At 42.0% G+C, this 24,110-nt stretch overlaps 1 pseudogene; it reads left to right on the plus strand.

The window, feature by feature from the left end:
- The window catches only part of LOC128661261 (zinc finger protein 208-like), a 1,066,060-nt pseudogene that overhangs the window by 73,253 nt on the left and 968,697 nt on the right, over positions 1-24,110 (plus strand).

The raw sequence follows: 24,110 nt of genomic DNA on the forward strand, positions 1-24,110 counted from the left end.
ACAATAGTTATTAAATAGTTATTAACCAGGCTAGGGCACCCGATATGGAAGTGGATGGTAGCCGAGACAGCAACACCTCCTCCCAGGGGACTATGACCTCCAGTCTGGATTCTCAAATCCAATGGAGAATATCCCTCTTGGGACCCAACCCATCCCCAGAAGCTGTCACTAGGACTATATCCGAGGCCAGCTAGGTTTGCATGCTGAAGGTCCAGAAAGATCTGGGGGAGCCGTGTTATCCCCCCAAGAACCCGAGCTAAGATCCAGGAAACTACCTTATGAGGCTTTCTGGGCATTTAAGGATGATGTGGCCGAGTGGACCCACTGGTTTGCCTGCTCCTTGAACTCTTGGATTACAGGTTGCCACGTAACCACCCTGGAGTAGGCACTGCAGCTCATCCTCCTGGAGCAATTTTACTCCCACATCCCAGCCGAGATCTGGGACTAGATTAAGGTTAAAAAAAACAATGACTGCTGAACAGGCATCCATCCTGGCCAACCAATATGTGGATGACTGGCACCAGACCCTTGCCACCCTGGCTCCAGGCCAGGCTCCAGTACCTACCCAATAACTGCAACCTCATGCAACCCCTGCTCCCCAGGTTGGATGCACTGACTCCCGCAAGTGTTTTGAATGCGAACAGGTGGGACACCTCTGACACCACTGCCTGCACAAGGTGACCTTAGCCTCTCCACACATGCAGCCAAGGCACCCCCAATAGCGCAGTGCGCTTGAGCCATAACCCCAAGTGGCTGCCCACTACACTTATGAGGACCATCCCGACCCCTCTGTCAAATGGGCCAATGAGGAGATTGGGGTCCTGCAGGAGGTGGGAACAGCATCAGTGGACAATTGTCAACATTCTTGCCAGTAAGTCCTGGTCAACGGACAGGCTGCCCAGGGATTAAAAGACCAGTCAACATTGTAGATTTGCATAATTAACAAATGCATGATAAGAAGATAATGCAATAGCACTTAGGGGCATATGTATCAAGCTACGAATGGAGCTTGATGCCCCGTGTTTCTGGCGAGCCTGCTCCATAACCTGTCCGCCTGCTCTGAGCAGGCAGACAGACATCGTCACAATACAACCCGATCGAGTACGATCAGGATTATTGACACCCCGCCTGCTGGCGGCCCATTGGCCGTGAGTCTGCAGGGGGCGGCGTTGCACCAGCAGCTCTTGTGAGCTGCTGGTGCAATGCTGAATATGGCGAGCGTACTGCTCGCTGTATTCAGCGAGGTCTGGCGGACCTGATCCGCACTGTCGGATCAGGTCCCCCAGACCTTGATAAATATGCCCCTTAGTCTGAACTTCAGATGAGTGGTAGATTTTTGTTAAATAAATTGCAAAGTTAGGTCTATTTTTGATAGACTGCGCAATGCGAGTTTTAACTGCAATATTGTCTTTAAGGGTTATGACTATGTGTAATCATGTGTCTATTACACTGTAATATTGTTAAATATTGTAAAACTAATGTATAAAGTGCAAAATTACACAATTAAATGGCGATAAAAAGGTTAATGTCTCACGGCAGCCATGTTTATTATGGAAAAATTGCAATTTTAACAAACTTGGTAGAGGACTTTGCAAGGAGCATAAGTGCAAAATTGAGGTTTATTGCACTAAGCGGTTTAAGAGAAGAAGATGTTTAAATATTTTCTCAAAATGCTACATCATGTGACCAAGGCACTAATGTTGAGCAATGGTAAATCTAGGTCATAGCAGCACTAAGCACAGCAAGTTTCAAAGTTGCAACATAAGCAGTTCCAGAGCTAAAGATTATTAAGCAGTTCTCAAAATTTGTCGCAAAAAACAATATGGCTGCGTAACCTTATGACCCATGAGTTCAATATTGCATGAGATAAAGCATTGCAATAGGCTGTACCAGCATACCTGATTCCAAGAGTTTAGCATAAGTAATTTGTGTTTTGTGAGCAATTGACTCAAAAGAGGCAGTATTGAATTACAAATAATTACGCTAAACTTAAAACCGATATTGCTGTTGCATCATGTGACTGATTCTCTCCTAATGAGCAATTGTGAATCTAGGTCACAATATAAAACTGTACAGCAAATTTTACAGTTCTTACATAAGCGGTTGCAGAGAAAATAGACTTTCGAAATTGTCGCGAAAACCAAGATGACTGCCCGATCGTAAGATATACAGCCTCCATATTACGCACAAAAGATTTTTGCAAAATGCAAGATGGCTACTACTTCTGTTGAGCAATGGCAAATCTAGTTCATAGCAGCACTGAGCACAGCAAGTTTCAAAGTTGTAACATTAGCAGTTCTAGAGATAAATATTATTAAGCGCTTATTGAAATTTGTCGCAAAAAACAATATGGCTGTGTAACCTTATGACCTATGAGTTCAATATTGCATGAGATGTAGCATTGCAATAGGCTGTACCAGCATACCTGATTTCAAGAGCTTTGCTTTAGCAGTTCAAAAGTTATGGGCAATAGAAAAAGTGGCGGAATAATAATAATAATAAATATAGCTGCAAGCAGCAATAGAGGTGGCCAAGCGCATAGCCTTTGCAATGGCATTCAAGCAGCTAAGTCACAATATAATGCTATAAAGCAAGTTTTTACATTTCTAACATAAGCAGCTGAAAAAAACCATTTTCGAAATGTTTGCATTTTTTAAGATGGCTACTCTACCATATGACCACATTAGTTCTCACCATAGATGTCAATAAATATGGCAAAAATAAAGCAATTTTGTTAAACGGTTTTTGTTTTATTATTGATTAAAAAATATTGTTAGGCATTTTTTAACAATTCAAAATGGCTGCCAAACCACATGACCTATCAACTTCTCTTGAACAAATCTGAATGTTAGTCATAAGATAACTCTATAAACAAAATTTCAAGTCTGTCCCATAAGTGGTTTTGGAGAAGAAGATTTTTGTAGTTTTAACAACAGCACATACGAAACAAAATGGCCGCCAAGCTATGCAATGTATGGCTTTCAAATTGCACATACTAATGCTCACTAAAGACCTCTACAATTTGCAGAAGTTTCATGAAAATTTGCAAATGTTTTATTTCACGAAGGCGACTGCGCAGTGCGAATTTTGACTGCAATATTGCCTTTAGAGGTCATGACTATGTGTAATCATGTGTCTGTTGCACTTTAATATAGTTAAATAGAGCAAATATAATGCATAAAGTGCAAATTTACGCAATTAAACAACGATAAAAAGGCAAATGGATCATAGCAGCCATGTTGATTATAGAAAATTTACAGTTTTAACAATCTTGGTAGAGGACATTGCAAGGAGCACATGTGCACAATTGCGCTCTATTGCACTTAGAGGTTTCAGAGAAGAAGATGTTTAAAGATTTTTGCACATTTCAAAATGGCAGATCACGTGACTAAATCACTTCTCTTGAACAAACTTTATTCTAGGTCAGTACAGCAGTACACACAGCAAGTTTCACAACTGTAACGTAAGCGGTTCCGGAGAAGAAGATTTTCAAGCGTTTGTCAAAATTTGTCGCAAAAAGCAATATGGCTGCTAGATCACATGACCTATGAGATTTATGTTGCATAGATTTATGCACAGCATAGATCTTTAGCATAGTGCCAAGTTTCATGAGTTTTTGAGTTATGCTGTTGTTATTATAAGCATTTGAAAAAAACAACGGCGGAAAAATAATAATAATAAATATAGCTGAAAGCAGCGATAGTGGTGGCTGTGCGCATCGACATTGCAATGACATACAAGCAGCTAAGTCACAATATAAAGCTTTATAGAAGTTTTTACAATTTCTAACATTAGCAGTTGCAAAGACAACACGTTTTCGAAATTTTTGCGTTTTTCAAGATGGCTGCCCCACTATATGACCAATACTTTCATCACGATCATATGTAACTCTAGGTGACAATATATGGTTATACAGCAAATTTCACAGCTTTAACATAAGCGGTTGGAAAGAAAACATGTTTTCGACATTTTTGCCTAAAACATGAACAACTGTGACTCTAGGTCACAATATAAGGTTATACAGCAAGCTTCACAGTTCTAACATAAGCAGTTGCAGAGAAAATAGATTTTCAAAATATTTGCATAAAACAAAATGGCTGCCAGATCATATGATATACAGCCTCCATATTATGCACAATAATTGTCACCATAGATGTCAATAAACATGGCAAAAATAAATCATTTTTGCAAAATGGTTTTTATTTTATTATTAATTTAATAATATCGTTAAACGTTTTTGAAAAATTCAAAATGGCTGCCAAACCACATGACATATCAACTTCTCTTGAACAAATCTGAATGTTAGTCATAAGATAACTCTATAAACAAAATTTCAAGTCTGTCCCATAAGCGGTTTCGGAGAAGAAGATTTTTTTAGTTTTTAAAAATGGCGCATACGAAACAAAATGGCCGCCAAGCTATGCAATGTATGGCTTTCAAATTGCACATACTAATGCTCACTATAGACTTCTACAATTTGCAGAAGTTTCATGAAAATTTGCAAATGTTTTATTTCACGAAGGCGATTGCGCAATGCGAATTTTAACTGCAATATTGTCTTTAAGGGTTATGATTATGTGTAATCATGTGTCTATTACACTGTAATATTGTTAAATATTGTAAAACTAATGTATAAAGTGCAAAATTACGCAATTAAATGGCGATAAAAAGGTTAATGTCTCACAGCAGCCATGTTGATTATGGAAAAATCGCAATTTTAACAATCTTGATAGAGGACCTTGCAAGGAGCATATGTACAAAATTGCGCTTTATTGCACTAAGCGGTTTAAGAGAAGAAGATGTTTAAAGATTTTTGCAAAATGCAAGATGGTTGCTACATCATGTGACCAAGTCACTTCTGTTGAGCAATGGAAAATCTAGGTCATAGCATCACTAAGCACAGCAAGTTTCAAAGTTGCAACATAAGCAGCTCCAGAGCTAAAGATTATTAAGCAGTTCTCGAAATTTGTCGCAAAAAACAATATGGCTGCATAACCTTATGACCTATGAGTTCAATATTGCATGAGATGTAGCATTGCAATAGGCTGTACCAGCATACCTGATTTCAAGAGTTTAGCATAAGTAATTTGTGTTTTATGAGCAATTGACTCAAAAGAGGAAGTATTGAATTACAAATAATTACGATAAACATAAAACCGATATTGCTGCCGCATCATGTGACTGATTCTCTCCTAATGAGCAATTATGAATCTAGGTAACAATATAAGACTGTACAGCAAATTTCACAGTTCTTACATAAGCGGTCGCAGAGAAAATAGACTTTCAAAATTTTCGCGTAAACCAAGATGGCTGCCTGATCGTAAGATATACAGCCTCCATATTATGCACAATAGTCCTCACTATAGATGTCAATAAACATGGCAAAAATAAAGCATTTTTGTAAAACTTTTTTTGTTTTATTATTAATTTAAATATATCGGTAAGCAATTTTGAACAATTCAAAATGGCTGCCAAACCACATGACGTATCAACTTCTCTTGAAGAAATCTGAATGTTAGTCATAAGATAACTCTATAAACAAAATGTCAAGTCTGTCCCATAAGCGGTTTCGGAGAAGAAGATTTTTATAGTTTTTAAAAATGGCGCATACGAAACAAAATGGCCCCCAAGCTATGCAATGTATGGCTTTCAAATTGCACATACTAATGCTCACTATAGACCTCTACAATTTGCAGAAGTTTCATGAAAATTTGCCAATGTTTTATTTCACAAAGGCGATTGCGCAATGCGAATTTTAACTGCAATATTGTCTTTAAGGGTTATGACTATGTGTAATCATGTGTCTATTACACTGTAATATTGTTAAATATTGTAAAACTAATGTATAAAGTGCAAAATTACGCAATTAAATGGCGATAAAAAGGTTAATGTCTCACAGCAGCCATGTTGATTATGGAAAAATCGCAGTTTGAACAAACTTCGTAGAGGACCTTGCAAGGAGCATATGTGCAAAATTGCGCGTCATTGCACTAAGGGGTTTAGGAGAAGAAGATGTTTGAATATTTTTGCAAAATGCAAGATGGCTGCCACATCATGTGACCAAGGCACTTCTCTTGAGCAATAGCAATTTCAGGTCATAGTAGCACTAAGCACAGCAAGTTTCAAAGTTGTAACATAAGCAGTTCCAGAGCTAAAGATTTTTAAGCGTTTGTCGAAATTTGTCGCAAAAAACAATATGGCTGCCAGAGCATGTGACCTATGAGTTCAATTTTGCATGAGATGTAGCACAGCAATAGGCTGTACCAGCATACCTGATTTTAAGAGCTTTGCAAAAACAGTTAAGCAGTTATGGGCAATTGAATACAAAGCTTGGCGAAATAAAAAGAATAATAATAATAATCCTGACAATAACAATAGGTTGTCCTGCAACTTCGTTGCATGGCCACCTAAATATAGCTGCAAGCAGCAATAGAGGTGGCCACGCGCATTGCCTTTGCATTGGCATACAAGCTGCTAAGTCACAATATACAGCTATACAGCAAATTTCACAGCTTTAACATAAGCGGTTGCAAAGATATTACATTTTCGAAATTTTCGCGTAAACCAAGATGGCTGCCTGATCATAAGATATACAGCCTCCATATTATGCACAATAATGCTCACCATAGATGTCAATAAGCATGGCAAAAATAAAGCATTTTTGTAAAACGGCTTTTGTTTTATTATTAATTTAAAAATATCATTAACCAATTTTGAACAATTCAAAATGGCTGCCAAACCACATGACCAATTGACTTCTCTTGAACAAATCTGAATATTGGTCATAAGATAACTCTATAAACCAAGTTTCACGTCTGTCTCATAAGCGGTTTCGGAGAGGAAGATTTTTGTAGTTTTAAAAACAGCGCATACGAAACAAAATGGCCGCCACACTGTGTAATGTATGGCTTTCATATTACACACACTAATGCTCACCATAGACCTCTAGAATTTGCATAAGTTTCATGAAAATTTGCAAATGTTTTATTCCACGAAGGCGACTGCGCAATGCGAGTTTTAACTGCAATATTGTCTTTAAGGGTTATGACTATGTGTAATCATGTGTCTATTACACTGTAATATTGTTAAATATTGTAAAACTAATGTATAAAGTGCAAAATTATGCAATTAAATGGTGATAAAAAGGTTAATGTCTCACAGCAGCCATGTTGATTAAGGAAAAATCGCAATTTTAAAAAACTTCGTAGAGGACCTTACAAGGAGCATATGTGCAAAATTGCGCTTTATTGCACTAAGCGGTTTAAGAGAAGAAGATGTTTAAAGATTTTCTCAAAATACAAGATGGCTGCTACATCATGTGACCAAAGCACTTCTGTTGAGCAATGGCAAATCTAGGTCATAGCAGCACTGAGCACAGCAAGTTTCAAAGTTGCAGCATAAGCAGTTCCAGAGCTAAAGATTATTAAGCAGTTCTCGAAATTTGTTGCAAAAAACAATATGGCTGTCTAACCATATGACCTATGAGTTCAATATTGCATGAGATGTAGCATTGCAATAAGCTGTACCAGCATACCTGATTTCAAGAGTTTAGCATAAATAATTTGTGTTTTGTGAGCAACTGACTCAAAAGAGGCAGTATTGAATTACAAATAATTACGATAAACATAAAACCGGACTTCCGGTGGACGGCTCTACAAAATGGCTGCAAGCTTCAACAGCTCTGAGGAAAACTACTCCTAACTCGGATATTGCTGCCATTTATCCACGCCATCTGCATCTCCCTTGACAGGCAAGCTGTCCGGGAATACCTGGCAGACAGAAGGAATAACAGCTCTTCTACCCCGGAACGTCATTTTAAAGAATAAAGCCGTTGGGCACTGTGGCGGGAATACTACCGCCACATTGTATATACATAAGGGATAAACCTCCTATTACGTCTTCCTTGTACCCACATGACTTAAAAGGAATAACATACTTAACAATAAGTTAGATGAAATAAAAACACTTGACAACCAGTTAAATGGGCAAAAGACCGGTCACGGTCGCATTTATTAACACATAAGCCTTTAAAACTAGGCCTATGTAAATATGCCAACTAGGCAACTAAAGACTTCGAATAGGAGAACTGTAACAGTTCTTCGCTGGTGGCGGCAATGAACTAGCAAAAATTAACCCCTACTAGCAGACGGTCAGAGCCCTACACGGTGTGTGCAGTGTGGCACGATAGCCACACCCAATTGGCGAGGAGAGAGAGCTGTAAGCTGAGAGAGGTATTTGCCTAAGATTCGTAGGGGGGAGGAACCCCTAGGTCGGCACCTAGTGAGTGTCACCTCCCCCATCCCATGACATCACTCATCTCTCTCCCCGCCCGCTCTCTGGGCCCTGACCGACCGCCAGCTAGGGCATATACGACCAGCCCAGTAAGGCGACCCCCCAGGTACGAGTCGTAAAACACGCTCCTGGAGGGTGGAAGACTAACTTACCCCCTGGTCTTACTGAGCTAGTTCAATTAAACCTACCCACGCCAGGGTGAGCCCTCAACAACCCTAAGCCGCCACGTCTTCATCCAGGGTCGGGTGGGCGGGAAAAATTCTTCCTTGAAGTCTGGAACCAGGAACAAAAGAGGGCTGGATTCACTGCAGTCAGGACCTATAAAGGTAAGCAGAAACACCCGCCCCCCTTCTTGCAACAATGTAACATCTAGTACCTTCCAGACTTCAACTCAGTTATCCCTTAATTTTGTTACATGCCCATTAGAGGGCCCTCCACTTCCATAAGGGATAAACCTCCTATTACGTCTTCCTTGTACCCACATGACTTAAAAGGAATAACATACTTAACAATAAGTTAGATGAAATAAAAACACTTGACAACCAGTTAAATGGGCAAAAGACCGGTCACGGTCGCATTTATTAACACATAAGCCTTTAAAACTAGGCCTATGTAAATATGCCAACTAGGCAACTAAAGACTTCGAATAGGAGAACTGTAACAGTTCTTCGCTGGTGGCGGCAATGAACTAGCTAAAATTAACCCCTACTAGCAGACGGTCAGAGCCCTACACAGTGTGTGCAGTGTGGCACGATAGCCACACCCAATTGGCGAGGAGAGAGAGCTGTAAGCTGAGAGAGGTATTTGCCTAAGATTCGTAGGGGGGAGGAACCCCTAGGTCGGCACCTAGTGAGTGTCACCTCCCCCATCCCATGACATCACTCATCTCTCTCCCCGCCCGCTCTCTGGGCCCTGACCGACCGCCACAAGAGCCAACCGCCTCTTGCCGCCACAACTGACAAGCTCTTACCATATATATTAACTTCATAACAACACAACCTTAATTTCAAAACATATAAATTCAAACAACCATTAACAATGCTTTCCTAATATCTCCCAGAAAAATGTCCAAGCCCACCTCTGTCAGGTGAACCCCATCAGGGCGATAGAGAGCTTTGTTGTCAGCCGTCAACTCGTCATGCTTAATGGCAAAACCACCTAACGCCGTGACCGACCGCCCCAACTCCCTATTCAGCTTCTTCCTCGCGTTATACGCTGCCCTCTGATTTACAATGTACCTCCAACGCAGTCGTGCAACTACGTTGGACCACCCAATCTGTACCTCAGGAAGCCAAGCACAGATCCAGCGTATGTCAGAAGCCATCTTTTGAATTAAATCCAAAACAGGAACGGACCCCATGTCGTTCCCCCCCAGGTGTAGCACAATAATGTGAGGCTTTCCCCACCGCCTGTGTGCATCCTGTAGCAAGGTGGGCAACTCATCCCAAGTTAAGCCCCTGCGCCCTAGCCATCGCACATTAGCTCTGGATGCTGCCAATCCCAATTGCTGCCCGTCTGGCCGCTGCGACGCCCTGATGGACGCCCAGTGCACGAAGGAATGCCCCACTATCCACACCCGTTTCGCGGGGGCATTCATGCCTGAAAACATATGATACAGAAAACTAAGCGAACCATGTCTACCATTGTTTCCCAAACACCACACAACCATCAAATCATGACCCCCCATTAATCAACTTGAGAAACACAGCCTACATGGGTTCGTCCCCCAAAGGGCGAATATATGCTTTAAAACGACCCGACTTCCACCGCCCCAATTTCTTGATATCTGATTCAGAAACACCACTGGTCGCCGCAGAGGTGGCAGCCCCAATTCTAAAGGAATGGGACGCAATCCGCGACGGATCCAGCCCGGCAGCAGCCGCTGCCTTGGCCAAGACCCTTTTGAATTGAAACAACGATAACGCGGACCCATCTTCATGAATAAATAACTGCCGAAAACCCTGTGGTCGAAGCCGGCAGTAATCGTTAAAACTCCTAACTGGGCAACATTCAGGGAATTCGTTCTCACCTAGCACGAGCCAAGCTCCCTTGCCTTCCGGATCCGTCTTGGACCTAGGCACTAGAAGCAGCAGCCTTTCTTCCGATGGCCGCACATGCTCCCATTGTATCCCACCATACGTATCCCTCCTTGACGCAGCCACAAGTTCGCCGACCCTCAACGCCCCAGCCAGGGCGAACGAGAAGGCCGCCCTAAACAGGGCCGCCTCGAACAAGGATGAGCACACTGACTGCAGTGTGCCCACCAGTTCGCGCAATCGTAGAGGTGTGATAGGTTCTCTACGGTCTTTTTCCCGTGGGGACATCCGCCCCCAACCCTTCATTACTTGCTTCACTAGAAAGGACCGTGAAAAATCCGCAATCCCTAACGCTTTATTGAAGAATGCCACGGCAGTAAGCCTGCTCTGAGCAGACAGCCTGGATACTCCCTGACTATGTAACCCCGCAAGCCAGTCAAGCATCTGTACCTGTGTAGCCGACTCTACGGTAATCCCCTGTTGGCCGGCGAAGCAGACCCACGATCTCCAGTGCTTCTCATATGCACACCACGTCTTGGGAGCCAAGGACGCCCTTATCAGTGGGAGGACACTTCCCCAACCCCCGCCATCTGCCAAAGAAAAGGGGGGCAATTTAGACCGGTTCTCGCGGCCCCTGGCACCACCCTCCTAAACTGACCCCATTGAAATCTGGACAGAGCATCTGCTACGATGTTTCTAACGCCCGGCACATGTCGTGCCGTGAAACGCACATTCAACTGCAAACAACGCAACACCAAGTGTCGTAAGTACGTAACCACCCTGGGCGAAGAGGCAGATAGCCTATTTATGGCAAAGACAACACTCATGTTGTCTGACCAAAAAATCACCGCCTGATTGGCCAGCCTATGGCCCCAGAGTTCGACCGCTACAATGATTGGGAAAATTTCCAACAACGTTAGGTTTCTGGTTAAACCAGCAGAAACCCAATCCACCGGCCAAGGAGCCGCGCTCCAATCGCCATTGAAATAAGCCCCATACCCAAAACCGCCCGCCGCATCAGTAAATAGATGAAGCGATTGATTGGACCTAGGGCCTTCCTGCCAAATGCAGACACCATTGAATTTCTTTAGAAATTCCTCCCATACCGCGAGATCTTCTCTCATCCCTGCGGACACCCTAACCCGGGAACCCCTCCCCTTCGGGCCTTGCAGTTGACTCTCAAGCCTCCTGTTGAGTACCCTTCCCATGGGTATAGCCCTACCAGCGAAATTAAGGAGACCCAGCAAGGACTGCAGTTCCTTAATTGAAATCGAATCCGCTTTGCGCACAGACAAAACCACCTGCAACAGGCGGTCGACTTTGTCCTGTGGCAACCTACAAACCGCAGCCTCAGTATCGATTTCGATACCAAGGAACGTAAGGCGCGGGCAGGGACCCTGAGTCTTATCCTCTGCCAGAGGCACCCCGAATCTACCCATCATGTCCTGCATGATGACCATCATGCGTGAGCATTCGTCCGAATCTGCCCTACCTACCAGCAGGAAGTCATCCAGGTAGTGGGCCACGGCCCCACCCCCAGAAGCCCTCTGCACCACCCAGTGTAGAAAGGAACTAAAACACTCGAACAAGGCGCATGATAGCGAGCAACCCATGGGAAGACATTTGTCTACATAGAAAGCCCCATCCACTTTCATACCCATCAGCCGGAATGCTGATGGGTGCAGGGGCAGCAGACGAAAAGCGGACTCGATGTCCAATTTCGCCATTAGAGCCCCAGCTCCCTTACCCCTGACGGTCCCCAGAGCATCATCAAATGACTGGTAGTGGACCGAACTCAAGTCCGAATCGATGGCATCGTTAACCGACCCCCCTTTCGGGAACGACAAGTGATGGATAAGCCGAAACTTGCCAGTGTCCTTCTTGGGGACTACCCCTAAAGGGGACACCACTAAGTCGGGCAGCGGCCGGGCTCCGAAAGGGCCCGCTACCCTGCCCAACGCCATTTCTTTATTCAGTTTGTCCCGTACTACTTCCGGGAATTCGTAAGCCGACTTAAGGTTCCTGTGAACCACAGAACCCAAGACATCACCCCCCACCGGGATCCTAAATCCCTCCCGCAACCCAGACCTAATCAGCAGAGCTGCTTCTTGGTCCGGGTAAAGAGCCAGCCAAGGCTCCATGGCCGTTAATCTAAGTGGGGTTGGGGCCTTTGTACCCAGGGCCCCCTCTGGATGCCGGCTTGTCATTGCCGGAGTCCCTCCGCTTGATGCAATCCGCCCCCGCATGAGGTCTGCCACAGAATTTGCAGATGTGACGAAAGGAACAACTAGCCCCCCTGTCACATTGCTTATCCTGGAATTTCTAGCATTCTCTGCCGCAACGTTTCTGCCTCTGGGCAACTCTGCTAGCCCCTTGTCGAGGGGCAGGGGTGCTCCCCGCACCCCCTTCCAACCCCAGTTTGGACCAAAGGTCAATATCCTTAGTACCAAAGTGCAGGAGGGGGTTACCCACCATTTTCCTGCGGAAGGCCATGTCATACTCCCGCCACGCACCTTCCTTAAACCTAGCCCGTATATCGTCAATGGTATCTTTGTATTTAAATAAGTTATGCCCTTGTGAGGGCCACTTATCTATATAACACGTGGCCAATACCCTAAAGCAACGGTGCCACTCCTCGAACGTCTCTGGCCTCTGGACCTTCTTTGGTCCTGTGCCATCCGCCGCGCGTTCCCTAGCCCTACACGACTCGGGGGACAATTCAAAAATGTTGACATAACGCCCATCTTGAATTTTCTTGACCACCTTAGATTTTAGGTGACCATATAGGGAGTGAACCAAACACGGGTAAGTGTCCCCGTGAGACGCCACTTTCCTAGACACAGGGGGCCCTCCCATGCCCGGTAACCCCAGGGGGGGCTCCTGCACTATCGGAATTATGTGACTACTCTGTGCTCTAAGGTCTTTCCCCTTCACCTGCGCAGCAACCAGCTTTTTTATCATCTTAAACATCTCCTTCTGGCCTTTTCCCACTAAGCCTAAATCACCCTCACTCTCTGATCCCGACTCACTAGAGGATGAACCCAGCTCTACATGTGCAGATGTGTGTAAGAGAAACTCACCGCTGGGGGCCAGTGGGGGCGCAGATCCTGCAGGCGACTGTTGATGTCTGTCCTCTGTGGTAGCCGGCGATGAAGCAGCAAGCGGCACCGTCCCTTGCCGTGACGCAGATGCCATAGCTGGAACCGCCGGATCCATCTGGAAACCCTGTGAAAACAAGACATTTTGGGGAGTACTCCGCGTGGATGGCTGGACCCCTGGGGGGTTTCCACCCTGATCCCCAGACAGACAGACCCCAAGCGCAGCAGCCACCGCCCTCCTGATGATCTCTTCAGTACCACTGGCAATCTAGCCCTGTGGCCCACTCATACTCTCACTCACAGCAGCCCGCCTTTCACCAGAGGACACCTGCCTATTGCCATCCCTTGCAACTTGACCCCCAGAAGCAGTACCAGCCACATCCAAATATTCAGTATCCCCAGCTGAATCCCCTTGCCTAGCCACAGTTATCCCCCTGTGGACACCCGTAAGTAATCTGGGTTGGGCAGCTCGCCCGGAAATCACACCTCTGCCCCTTTTTCTCAACGCAGCTCTCCTACCTCCAGCAGACTTACTCAATGCCTTGCCACACATACCCCCAGAGCTACCACTCGCACGCGCCCCAGGTGCCCCGTCACCCTCACGGAGCCTCCCCAACTCACTAGTGTGTGCTCCGTGAGGTGACCTGCTCCTGCCTTCCTTGCCGCGATCTCTGCTGCGGCCGCGCTCCTCCCTGTCTGAGCCATCACTCAGGGAGGATGCGCGCGACGCGACGCCGGAAGGGGCGGGGCTACGGCCCGACGCACGCATGGGCTCATGGAGAGCCCTGACCACGTGGGCGCCCCGCTCTCCGGCCTGCATCGCTGGTCCACCACCCAGACCTCCCGGGGACAAGTTCCCCGCAAGCGCCTGAGCCAGGGAAAAGACGGATGCTAAGGCCTCCGGCGGAAGGGCTGAGAGCTGCTGCCATGACACCTGCCCGGCAGCAGCTTGGCCCGGTAGCACACGTTCCCCTAGCGGGGGACCGGTAAGAGAATCAGCCTCATCTAGATGGGGGTAAAGGGATGGGGATGCAACCGCATGCACTAATGGGGCTCTAGAAGGGGTACTTAACACAGGCCCCATAACCTCCCGACTGGAGGAAGGCACAGGCCCACAAACCACCCCCGGGACCGGGACCACAGTACTACTATGTGAGGAAATCTGCGTGGGATGGGGGACTGAGGGAGGGACCTGGGATCCAGAGCCCACAGCAGTGGCACTGGCTCCCAGCTCCCCCCTCGTGTTAGGCCTGCCCTGGACCCTGGGGGCTGATTTAGTTTTGCGAACAGGGGAAGGGGGTACCACATCCTCTGATGCTGATCCGCTCTCTCTTGCAGCTCCCCTCATGCCTGGAACCTCCTTCACAACTTCTCTGAAGCGTTTTGGCGGTACAGACTTTCTCTTTGCACGCTCCATCTCCACAGAAAAATTCTTCCTTGAAGTCTGGAACCAGGAACAAAAGAGGGCTGGATTCACTGCAGTCAGGACCTATAAAGGTAAGCAGAAACACCCGCCCCCCTTCTTGCAACAATGTAACATCTAGTACCTTCCAGACTTCAACTCAGTTATCCCTTAATTTTGTTACATGCCCATTAGAGGGCCCTCCACTTCCATATAACCAAGTTCCTGTTCCCTAACAAAGTTCCTGTTTATTAACGATGGCTATCTTAGCTGCCAAAGAAAGCTCTGCTGGAAATCTCATTCTGGCGGGTCTACAAACTGTGTTCTTGCCTAAGCTAGAGAGGCTCTTGCACTCCTGTGCTGACCTGTGCGCAATGCTGTAAACTGGGACACAATCTGGACATCAGGGGAGACCAGCCATCGAGTCTACTACAAGTGCTGTCACATCCTTGTCTCTTACTGACAACCTCAAGGCTCCACAACTATCGGTAAGCGGAACAGCCTCCCCTGCTATACACCTAGTGGGGTCCATTACAGAATCAAAAACCGGACCAGAAGAGAGCCTGCCGTCACCTCTATTGACCCGCCGACTGGGGATCTCAGCTAAAGAGCTTGATGTCCAGGTGATCTGGTCGGGCTATGCCATGGAGCCGACTGTTTATTTAAAGTGCAGCCCACTGCCCCCCCCCCCCCCCCCCGTTTGGCTCACCTGACTACTGCCGTGGCTTCAGCTGCAGATCTTTGCCCAGGCTCGGGAAATGAGACTGCTTACAATTCTGTTTACTCTGCTGTTATCCCAGCCGAGTCTTCTGACGTTCCATGTGCCATTAGCGTTGTGTCGGCGGACCGACATGATAACTACAAATATGGACTGAAAACTGGGCTTGCTACATATTTAACCACAAGCCTGAGAGATAACATGCCTGACATTGTGGAGGGGAGGTCTGCGGGGTTGTGGAGGCAGTATAAGAATCGTTTGGTTACGGGTGTTGGCTAACTTTGGTTCCTTTTTATTCTTGCTCCGGGGATCAGCAGGAGAAGCCTACACAAGATTAAGACATCCCGTCTGCTGTATTGTAGCAACTGTTACTAACCATTGTGTAAATAATTTAAATGTTGTGAACGCTGATATGCTCTATGTGCAGTTTTCCTTTTGTTTCATGCCAGATGTTGTGCTTGGCACTCATTTCAGTGCTACCCCGGGTACACTGGGCTGCTAGAGTCTGCCATGTATGCTGCTCTCTTGGGCATGTTTACCCAGTGTTTGTTTGTCAGTGCCGAACATTTTCTTTTTGTTGCCAGCAAAGGTTTAATTCTAATACCTAGGAACTCATGACTTCCGTATACATTACAAACTACTCCTCCAATAATACCTGCTTCATTTATTTTGCTTAACCTCACGAAACTGATTGAAAACTTCCGGAGCTACACACTCAGTACCCACTTAATTGTAAACCTTTGGTGGGCTTAATAGGAATCAAATTTTTCTTGTATATATTCATCCCAAAGTTAGAACAGCTAAGTATCATGTTTGCTGGTACCCATTCACTCAATTTTAATTGTGGCGACACAAACTGTCACCTCCCTAATGTTTTCTTGAATGTTTGACTGTGTGGTTTATTTTGGCCCCAAACTTCTTGTCAAGCTGGGTTTTTCTATTTCATTTTATTGCATTTAGTTTTAACTAAAAATTGAGTTTCCTGCACCTATTAGAAAGCATAATTCCTCACCATATTCCATAAAGGCTAGATGTACCTTGATTTACCAAAACATTTCTGCAAACTGAGGCTTCAACATATATTTAAGCTTCTGCTTTGAATTATAGCCAGACACATTTGATCACTATAAGCAGCTTACCCATATTCCACTCATATTTACCAAGAATTTATTAAGTCATTGCGTGCAGGCAGTATTGAGGCAGCCACACTTTCCATACTGGGTCATTCCTCATACGACTCTAGCTGGGGTGCATTGTTTTTTTTTTTTTTTGTTTAGTTTATATGGGTAGTTTAGATGTTTTATTTTATTGTTTTGATTTGTGTTGTTAGTCATGATTTGTGTTATTAACATTTAAAACCAAGGAGTGCAGGTGCAATGTGATAACTCTCACTGTAGGAATTATTTCATATTAAAATGTGGCTTTAATGTCAATTCTGTAGAATACATATGTACTATGCTCTATGAAAAGAAATTGCCGTTACTTGTTGTATCTGAGAGCAACAGTTCCACTATCGATATTGCATTGATATTCCATGATATGACTGGTATTGTTGTTGTGACTCTGCATGTTAATGTATGTACTTGATTAATTGTACCTGTACTTCTTCAATAAAAAGAATTTTAAAAAAAAAACAAAAAAAAACATAAAACCGATATTGCTGCCGCATCATGTGACTGATTCTCTCCTAATGAGCAATTGTGAATCTAAGTCACAATATAAGACTGTACAGCAAATTTCACAGTTCTTACAGAATCAGGTGCAGAGAAAATAGTTGGCTGCCCAATCATAAGACATACAGCCTCCATATTATGCACAATAGTGTTCACCACTGATGTCAATAAACAAACATGGCAAAAATAAAGCAGTTTTGTCATATGGTTTTTGTTTTATTATAAATTATATATAATAGGTAAGAGGCGGCACTCACTGGTCTTTCCAAAGTGTACTTTAATAGAACAAAGTGAAGTTTCGGGGGGACACTCCCCTTCCTCAGACAAGCTTGTCTGAGGAAGGGGAGTGTGTCCCCAAAACTTTGTCTGAGGATGGGGAGTGTGTACCCGAAACGTCACTTTGTTCTATTAAAGTACACTTTGGAAAGACCAGTGAGTGCCGAATCTTACCTATTGTAATTCAACCGTTGGCACCCTGGCGTTTGCTGTTGTGGTGAGAGTGCTCATTTTTTATTTACATATATATATATATATATGTGTGTGTGTGTATATATGTGTGTGTGTGTGTATATATATGTTTGCTAGAAAGATTAGAAAAAGAAACAGTACAGTTAGTTAACAAATAATAAAGGGACAAATGATTAATATTGAAATACTCAGCATTGTATCACATACTCTATGTATCTAATAACATATTAATATTATACGTCTGTTTGCAACTAAATTATGTTAGAATAACAATGTCCATCAATAAACACATAATATAATGCTGTATCCTGAGATATTTTAGGACACAACAGAAACATCTCTCACATTTAAATAAACAGTTTGTTTCCTCCTTACTTATCCATATGATAATCACACCCTGAGGGGGAGACAGGGACTCTGTAATCATGTGACACCAGAGGGGACAATAGACATCTATATGAGAACAAAAGTCCAGGTGTGACCCTCTCATTGTCTCCTAACTGACAAGTTGTACTCATGTGAGTCACACAGGGAAAGCTGACACTCCCACATTAGTATAAATATCTGTGTAACATTCAGTGATATCACAGGAGGAACCAGAGAGACTTCATACTTACAGAGCTTCTGCTAAACGGTAATGTGCAAAACCTGACATAAATCTTTATTAACAGCCTCACACTGTTGTGTTTTATATAATGATGAGAAATTTTTTTTCTGTATTTTGTTATGATAAAGATAAAATATTTTACTTCATATAAGAAACTGAGTTTATATACAAAGTCAACTGCACTTATTTAATTTGTTTTCTATATTTTCATGCTGTGTTAATGAATTTAATGTTTAGTTATTTCATTTAAAAGGCTAATTTAATAGATAATGATTTATAGTTTTTGGTAAAATTAATGTTTTTAGCAGAACCAGACAATATTTTTAAGCTTGAGGAGGTCTGTCAGGTAATACATTTGTGGGGATTGTTCCTGTTATCCAATGAGCATCAGATTCTTAAAGGGACACTAAACCCAATTTTTTTTATTTTATGATTCAGGTAGAGCAGCAGTTTTAAGCAACTTTCTATTTTACTCCTATTATCAATTTTTCTTCGTTCTCTTGCTATCTTTATTTGAAAAGGAAGGCATCTAAGCTAAGGAGCCAGCAATTTTTGGTTCAGGCCACTGGACAGCACTTGTTTATTGGTGCTGTCCAATCAGCAAGGGCAACCTAGGTTGTGAACCAAAAATGGTCCGTCTTCTAAACTTACATTCTTGCTATTCAAATAAAGATAGCAAGAGAATGAAGACAAATTGATTATAGGAGTAAATTAGATAGTTGCTTAAAATTGCTGCTCTATCTGAATCATAAAAGAAAAAATTGGGTTCAGTGTCCCTTTAAGTATCAGCCAATTAGAATCCTGTATTTCCCTATAGGTTTATAATTAAGTATCAGCCAATTAGAATCCTGTATTCCCTATAGGTTTATAATGAACTATCAGCCAATTAGAATCCTGTATTTCCCTATAGGTTTATAATTAAGTATCAGCCAATTAGAATCCTGTATTTCCCTATAGGTTTATAATTAAGTATCAGCCAATTAGAATCCTGTATTTCCCTATAGGTTTATAATTAAGTATCAGCCAATTAGAATCCTGTATTTCCCTATAGGTTTATAACTAACTGTAGAGCCCAGATAAACCATTGTCATTTAATATTAGTGTGAAGCTGCTATTTGCTCCAGTAATAAATATCACTCAGCTTATGGCCCTGTTGTATCAGTCTCATCACATTTACTGATCTAATGATAAATATCTTGTGATCTGCATATTATTTTATTTCTAATGAGGTTACTTTATAATACATTTCTTATTTCTATTAGCTGCACCTGTTTATCATCAGAACGTTTATCCCACTGATCTGTGACTGATTCTTGTTGCTAGTAAAGACCTTAGTAAGTGTATTCTGCACCTTCACCTGCTGCTGTTTATGTCACATGATCACAGTCTTAAAGGGACAGTGTCCTGTAAATTTGGTTTTCCCTTAAAATAACTGTTTGCTGTTTGTAATTTATTTTCATTATTAAATTGTACACAGCCTTTTAAATGACCTGAGGCTCCGGCCCCTACTTAGCATATGCAGGAGATCACATTATATAAACATATGAGTCTGTTATTGGCTGATAGCTGTCACATGGTACAGGTGCAGAACTACATTTATCAGAAAACAATCTACTGCTCTTTTTAATTTCATAGTAAGTTTTATTGCATTGTATTTTTATTATGCACCTGTGGTTTTGTAATTCTATATTTTATGGTCCTTTTAAATGGACTGAATTTGCCAAAACAACATATCTCATTATATTATCACTCTATGTAAACACAAATTCTTCCTTTTCTTTTCTATATCCAAGATAACAATTGATATGAACATGTTAGTGCCTATTTCTCCCACACCCCCTTGCAGTGTGATTTAAGACAACTCAGCATTGACCAAGAGAAGTTAAAGGACTGGGGGTGGAGCACATAACAAAATGTCTGACAGTGAGAATTATTAGGAAGTACAATACCAATACTGCAGTATCCAATTTAACTTATATTTAAAGCAAATGATATTTAACATTTCTTTCAGGAGAAAATATTGTTTCATATAAATGATAGAAAACAAAGATTATAATATATTTGTAAAGTTGTGATATGGCCCCACTTAAATAGATTTTCTACCATTATGTTGTATAGATCTGGGAAGATTCATATTTAAGGGGCAATTATAACACTCACAGAGCTAACTGTACTAAATGCTTGTGCTGAATCAATAGCACATATGTAATAACCTAATCAGCTGATCTGTATCACATGTAATGTAATTATAACACCCACAGAGCTAACTGTACTAAATGCTTGTGCTGAATCAATAGCACATATGTAATAACCTAATCAGCTGATCTGTATCACATGTAATGTAATTATAACACCCACAGAGCTAACTGTACTAAATGCTTGTGCTGAATCAATAGCACATATGTAATAACCTAATGAGCTGATCTGTATCACATGCAATGTAATTATAACACTCACAGAGCTAACTGTACTAAATGCTTGTGCTGAGTCAATAGCACATATGTAATAACCTAATCAGCTGATCTGTATCACATGTAATGTAATTATAACACCCATGGGGCTAACTGTACTAAATGCTTGTGCTGAATCAATAGCACATATGTAATAACCTAAACAGCTGATCTGTATCACATGAATTGTTATGTGTGCCTTTAATGATACCATACGTACAGTTAGTCAGAACCATTATTTATTATTATCTGTCTAAACCATTTAATATACTTTTTACAGACACGGCCAGAGCACTGAGAGATATCTTCCTGAGCACAGACATTGGAGCCGGTTATCAGCATGAACTCATATGTGTTAGGTGAGTAAATAAATATTATGCTGACTTTAATTACTGGGAAATAGAATAGATCACTCCTTACACAAATATTAACTATTATATTTATATCTGCATCTTTTAATAACATTTGTGTCAGTGATGTTATAAAGAAGGAGCAACCCCCATTGGGCTGAGGAGAAGGGTAAAAAATACTACTACCCCCTCTGTCCTTTTAGAGAGATCATGACCAACAACTGCCTAAAATCAGCCCCAGACCTGTTTAGTACTCAGAACACCTGCAACTCCTCCTTCCCCTGCCCTGACCTCACTCTTGGAACAACCATAACTTCACTGATGCCTACCTTGTTCCCATGTGTGTAAGGCGCACAACTCCCCTAGTGTTCCCCACAACAGAACCACCATTGATTTGTGTGTTTAATTTTACAGTGAGTATTATTAAACTAATAACGTTTTTGGCTGTTTATATAAACCAAACAAACACACCCTCTCAAAGCATCTCACTCTGATTATTAGTCTGTGATAATTAAGACCTCATTTTCTCACCCAACTGGTTGTGCATGAACCAGGAGGACTGTATGTGCAGTTGCTTGTGCAATGTTAAATGAGGATGCCGGATGCTACCTCTCCAGCCCAGAATACAGATGTACTTGTTCCCTGGCTAAGAACATTATCCACACGCACCTTGTTTAATGCGGCCCTATAACTTGTTTTTATCAGTAATCAGTCATTTAGGTTACTATGATGTAGTAATGTTTACATTCTATGTCAACCTTTTTAATTTGTGAATTTAAAAATACAAAATGGAAGACATTTTTTGTATAAAAAAATGTTTTTTTATTGAGATGGATTATACAGTATTATAAATAATAAACATTCTTATTTGTCTTCCATTTTCTATTTTTGTTAAATTTAAAAATACAAAATGGAAGACATTTTTTGTATAAAAACATGTTTTTTTATTGAGATGGATTATACAGTATTATAAATAATAAACATTCTTATTTGTCTTCCATTTTTTATTTAGATGAACACATGAATAGTTAATATCTATCCTTCACTACAGGAAGCCTCAGCATGATACAGCAAATTCCAAAAGTCTTAGACACTAATGACTATTCACAAACATTGGGGATATCACACCAGATATTTAAAGAAGATGGTGAATTGGCAGGAACTGGGAAGCAATCAGTTTGTACAGAGAGTAATTTAGTCATCAAACAAGAGGACAACATTTATGATTTATCTAGTGAAATTATTATCCCAGAGGATAAACCACACATATTAACTGAGTACTCAAAACATATTAAAGAAGGGAAAAGTCTACAGTCTAGCCAAATGATTCATACAATGGAGAAACCTTTCCAATGTACAAAGTTTGAGAAAAGCTTTAGATGGAAGTCTCATCTACTAGAAAACCACAAAATTCACACAGGTGAGAAACCACACACATGTACTGAGTGCGGCAAATGTTTTACACAAATGGATAATCTGAAAACTCATAAAAAGATTCACACAGGAGAAAAGCCTTTCACATGTACTGAGTGCGGCAAATGTTTTACACGAATGGATAATCTGAAAACTCATAAAAAGATTCACACAGGAGAAAAGTCTTTCACATGTACAGAGTGTGAAAAAAGTTTTATACAAAAGAATGATCTGAAAAAGCATGAAAGAATTCACACAGGAGAAAAACCTTTCCCATGTACAGAGTGTGGAAAATGTTTTACAGACAAGAGTGATCTGAAAAAGCATGAAAGGATTCACACAGGAGAAAAGCCATTCACATGTACGGAGTGTGGAAACAGTTTTACACAAATGTGGAATCTGAAAAGTCATGAAAGGATTCATACAGGGGAAAAGCTTTTCACATGTACAGAGTGTGGAAAAAGTTTTACACAAAATAGTTATCTGAAAAGTCATGAAAGGATTCACAAAGGAGAAAAGCCTTTTCCATGTACAGAGTGTGGAAAATATTTTACACTAAAGAGTAGTCTGAAAACTCATGAAAGGAGCCACACAGGGGAAAAGCCTTTCACATGTACAGAGTGTGGAAAATGTTTTACAGTGAAGAGTAATCTGAAAACTCATGAAAGGATTCACACAGGGGCAAATCCATTCACATGTACAGAGTGTGGAAAAAGTTTTACACGAAAGAGTTGTCTGAAAAAGCATGAAAGGAGTCACACAGGAGAAAAGCCGTTCACATGTACTGAGTGCGGCAAATGTTTTACACGAATGGATAATCTGAAAACTCATAAAAAGATTCACACAGGAGAAAAGTCTTTCACATGTACAGAGTGTGAAAAAAGTTTTATACAAAAGAATGATCTGAAAAAGCATGAAAGAATTCACACAGGAGAAAAACCTTTCCCATGTACAGAGTGTGGAAAATGTTTTACAGACAAGAGTGATCTGAAAAAGCATGAAAGGATTCACACAGGAGAAAAGCCATTCACATGTACGGAGTGTGGAAACAGTTTTACACAAATGTGGAATCTGAAAAGTCATGAAAGGATTCATACAGGGGAAAAGCTTTTCACATGTACAGAGTGTGGAAAAAGTTTTACACAAAATAGTTATCTGAAAAGTCATGAAAGGATTCACAAAGGAGAAAAGCCTTTTCCATGTACAGAGTGTGGAAAATATTTTACACTAAAGAGTAGTCTGAAAACTCATGAAAGGAGCCACACAGGGGAAAAGCCTTTCACATGTACAGAGTGTGGAAAATGTTTTACAGTGAAGAGTAATCTGAAAACTCATGAAAGGATTCACACAGGGGCAAATCCATTCACATGTAGAGAGTGTGGAAAAAGTTTTACACGAAAGAGTTGTCTGAAAAAGCATGAAAGGAGTCACACAGGAGAAAAGCCGTTCACATGTACAGAGTGTGGAAAAAGTTTTACACAAAAGAGTAGTCTGAAAACTCATGAAAGGAGTCACACAGGAGAAAAGCCGTTCACATGTACAGAGTGTGGAAAAAGTTTTACACAAAAGAGTGATCTGAAAAAACATGAAAGTATACACAGGA

The sequence above is a fragment of the Bombina bombina genome, chromosome 5 (genome assembly GCF_027579735.1).
Source record: "Bombina bombina isolate aBomBom1 chromosome 5, aBomBom1.pri, whole genome shotgun sequence".
In the NCBI taxonomy this organism is placed as follows: Eukaryota; Metazoa; Chordata; class Amphibia; order Anura; family Bombinatoridae; genus Bombina; species Bombina bombina.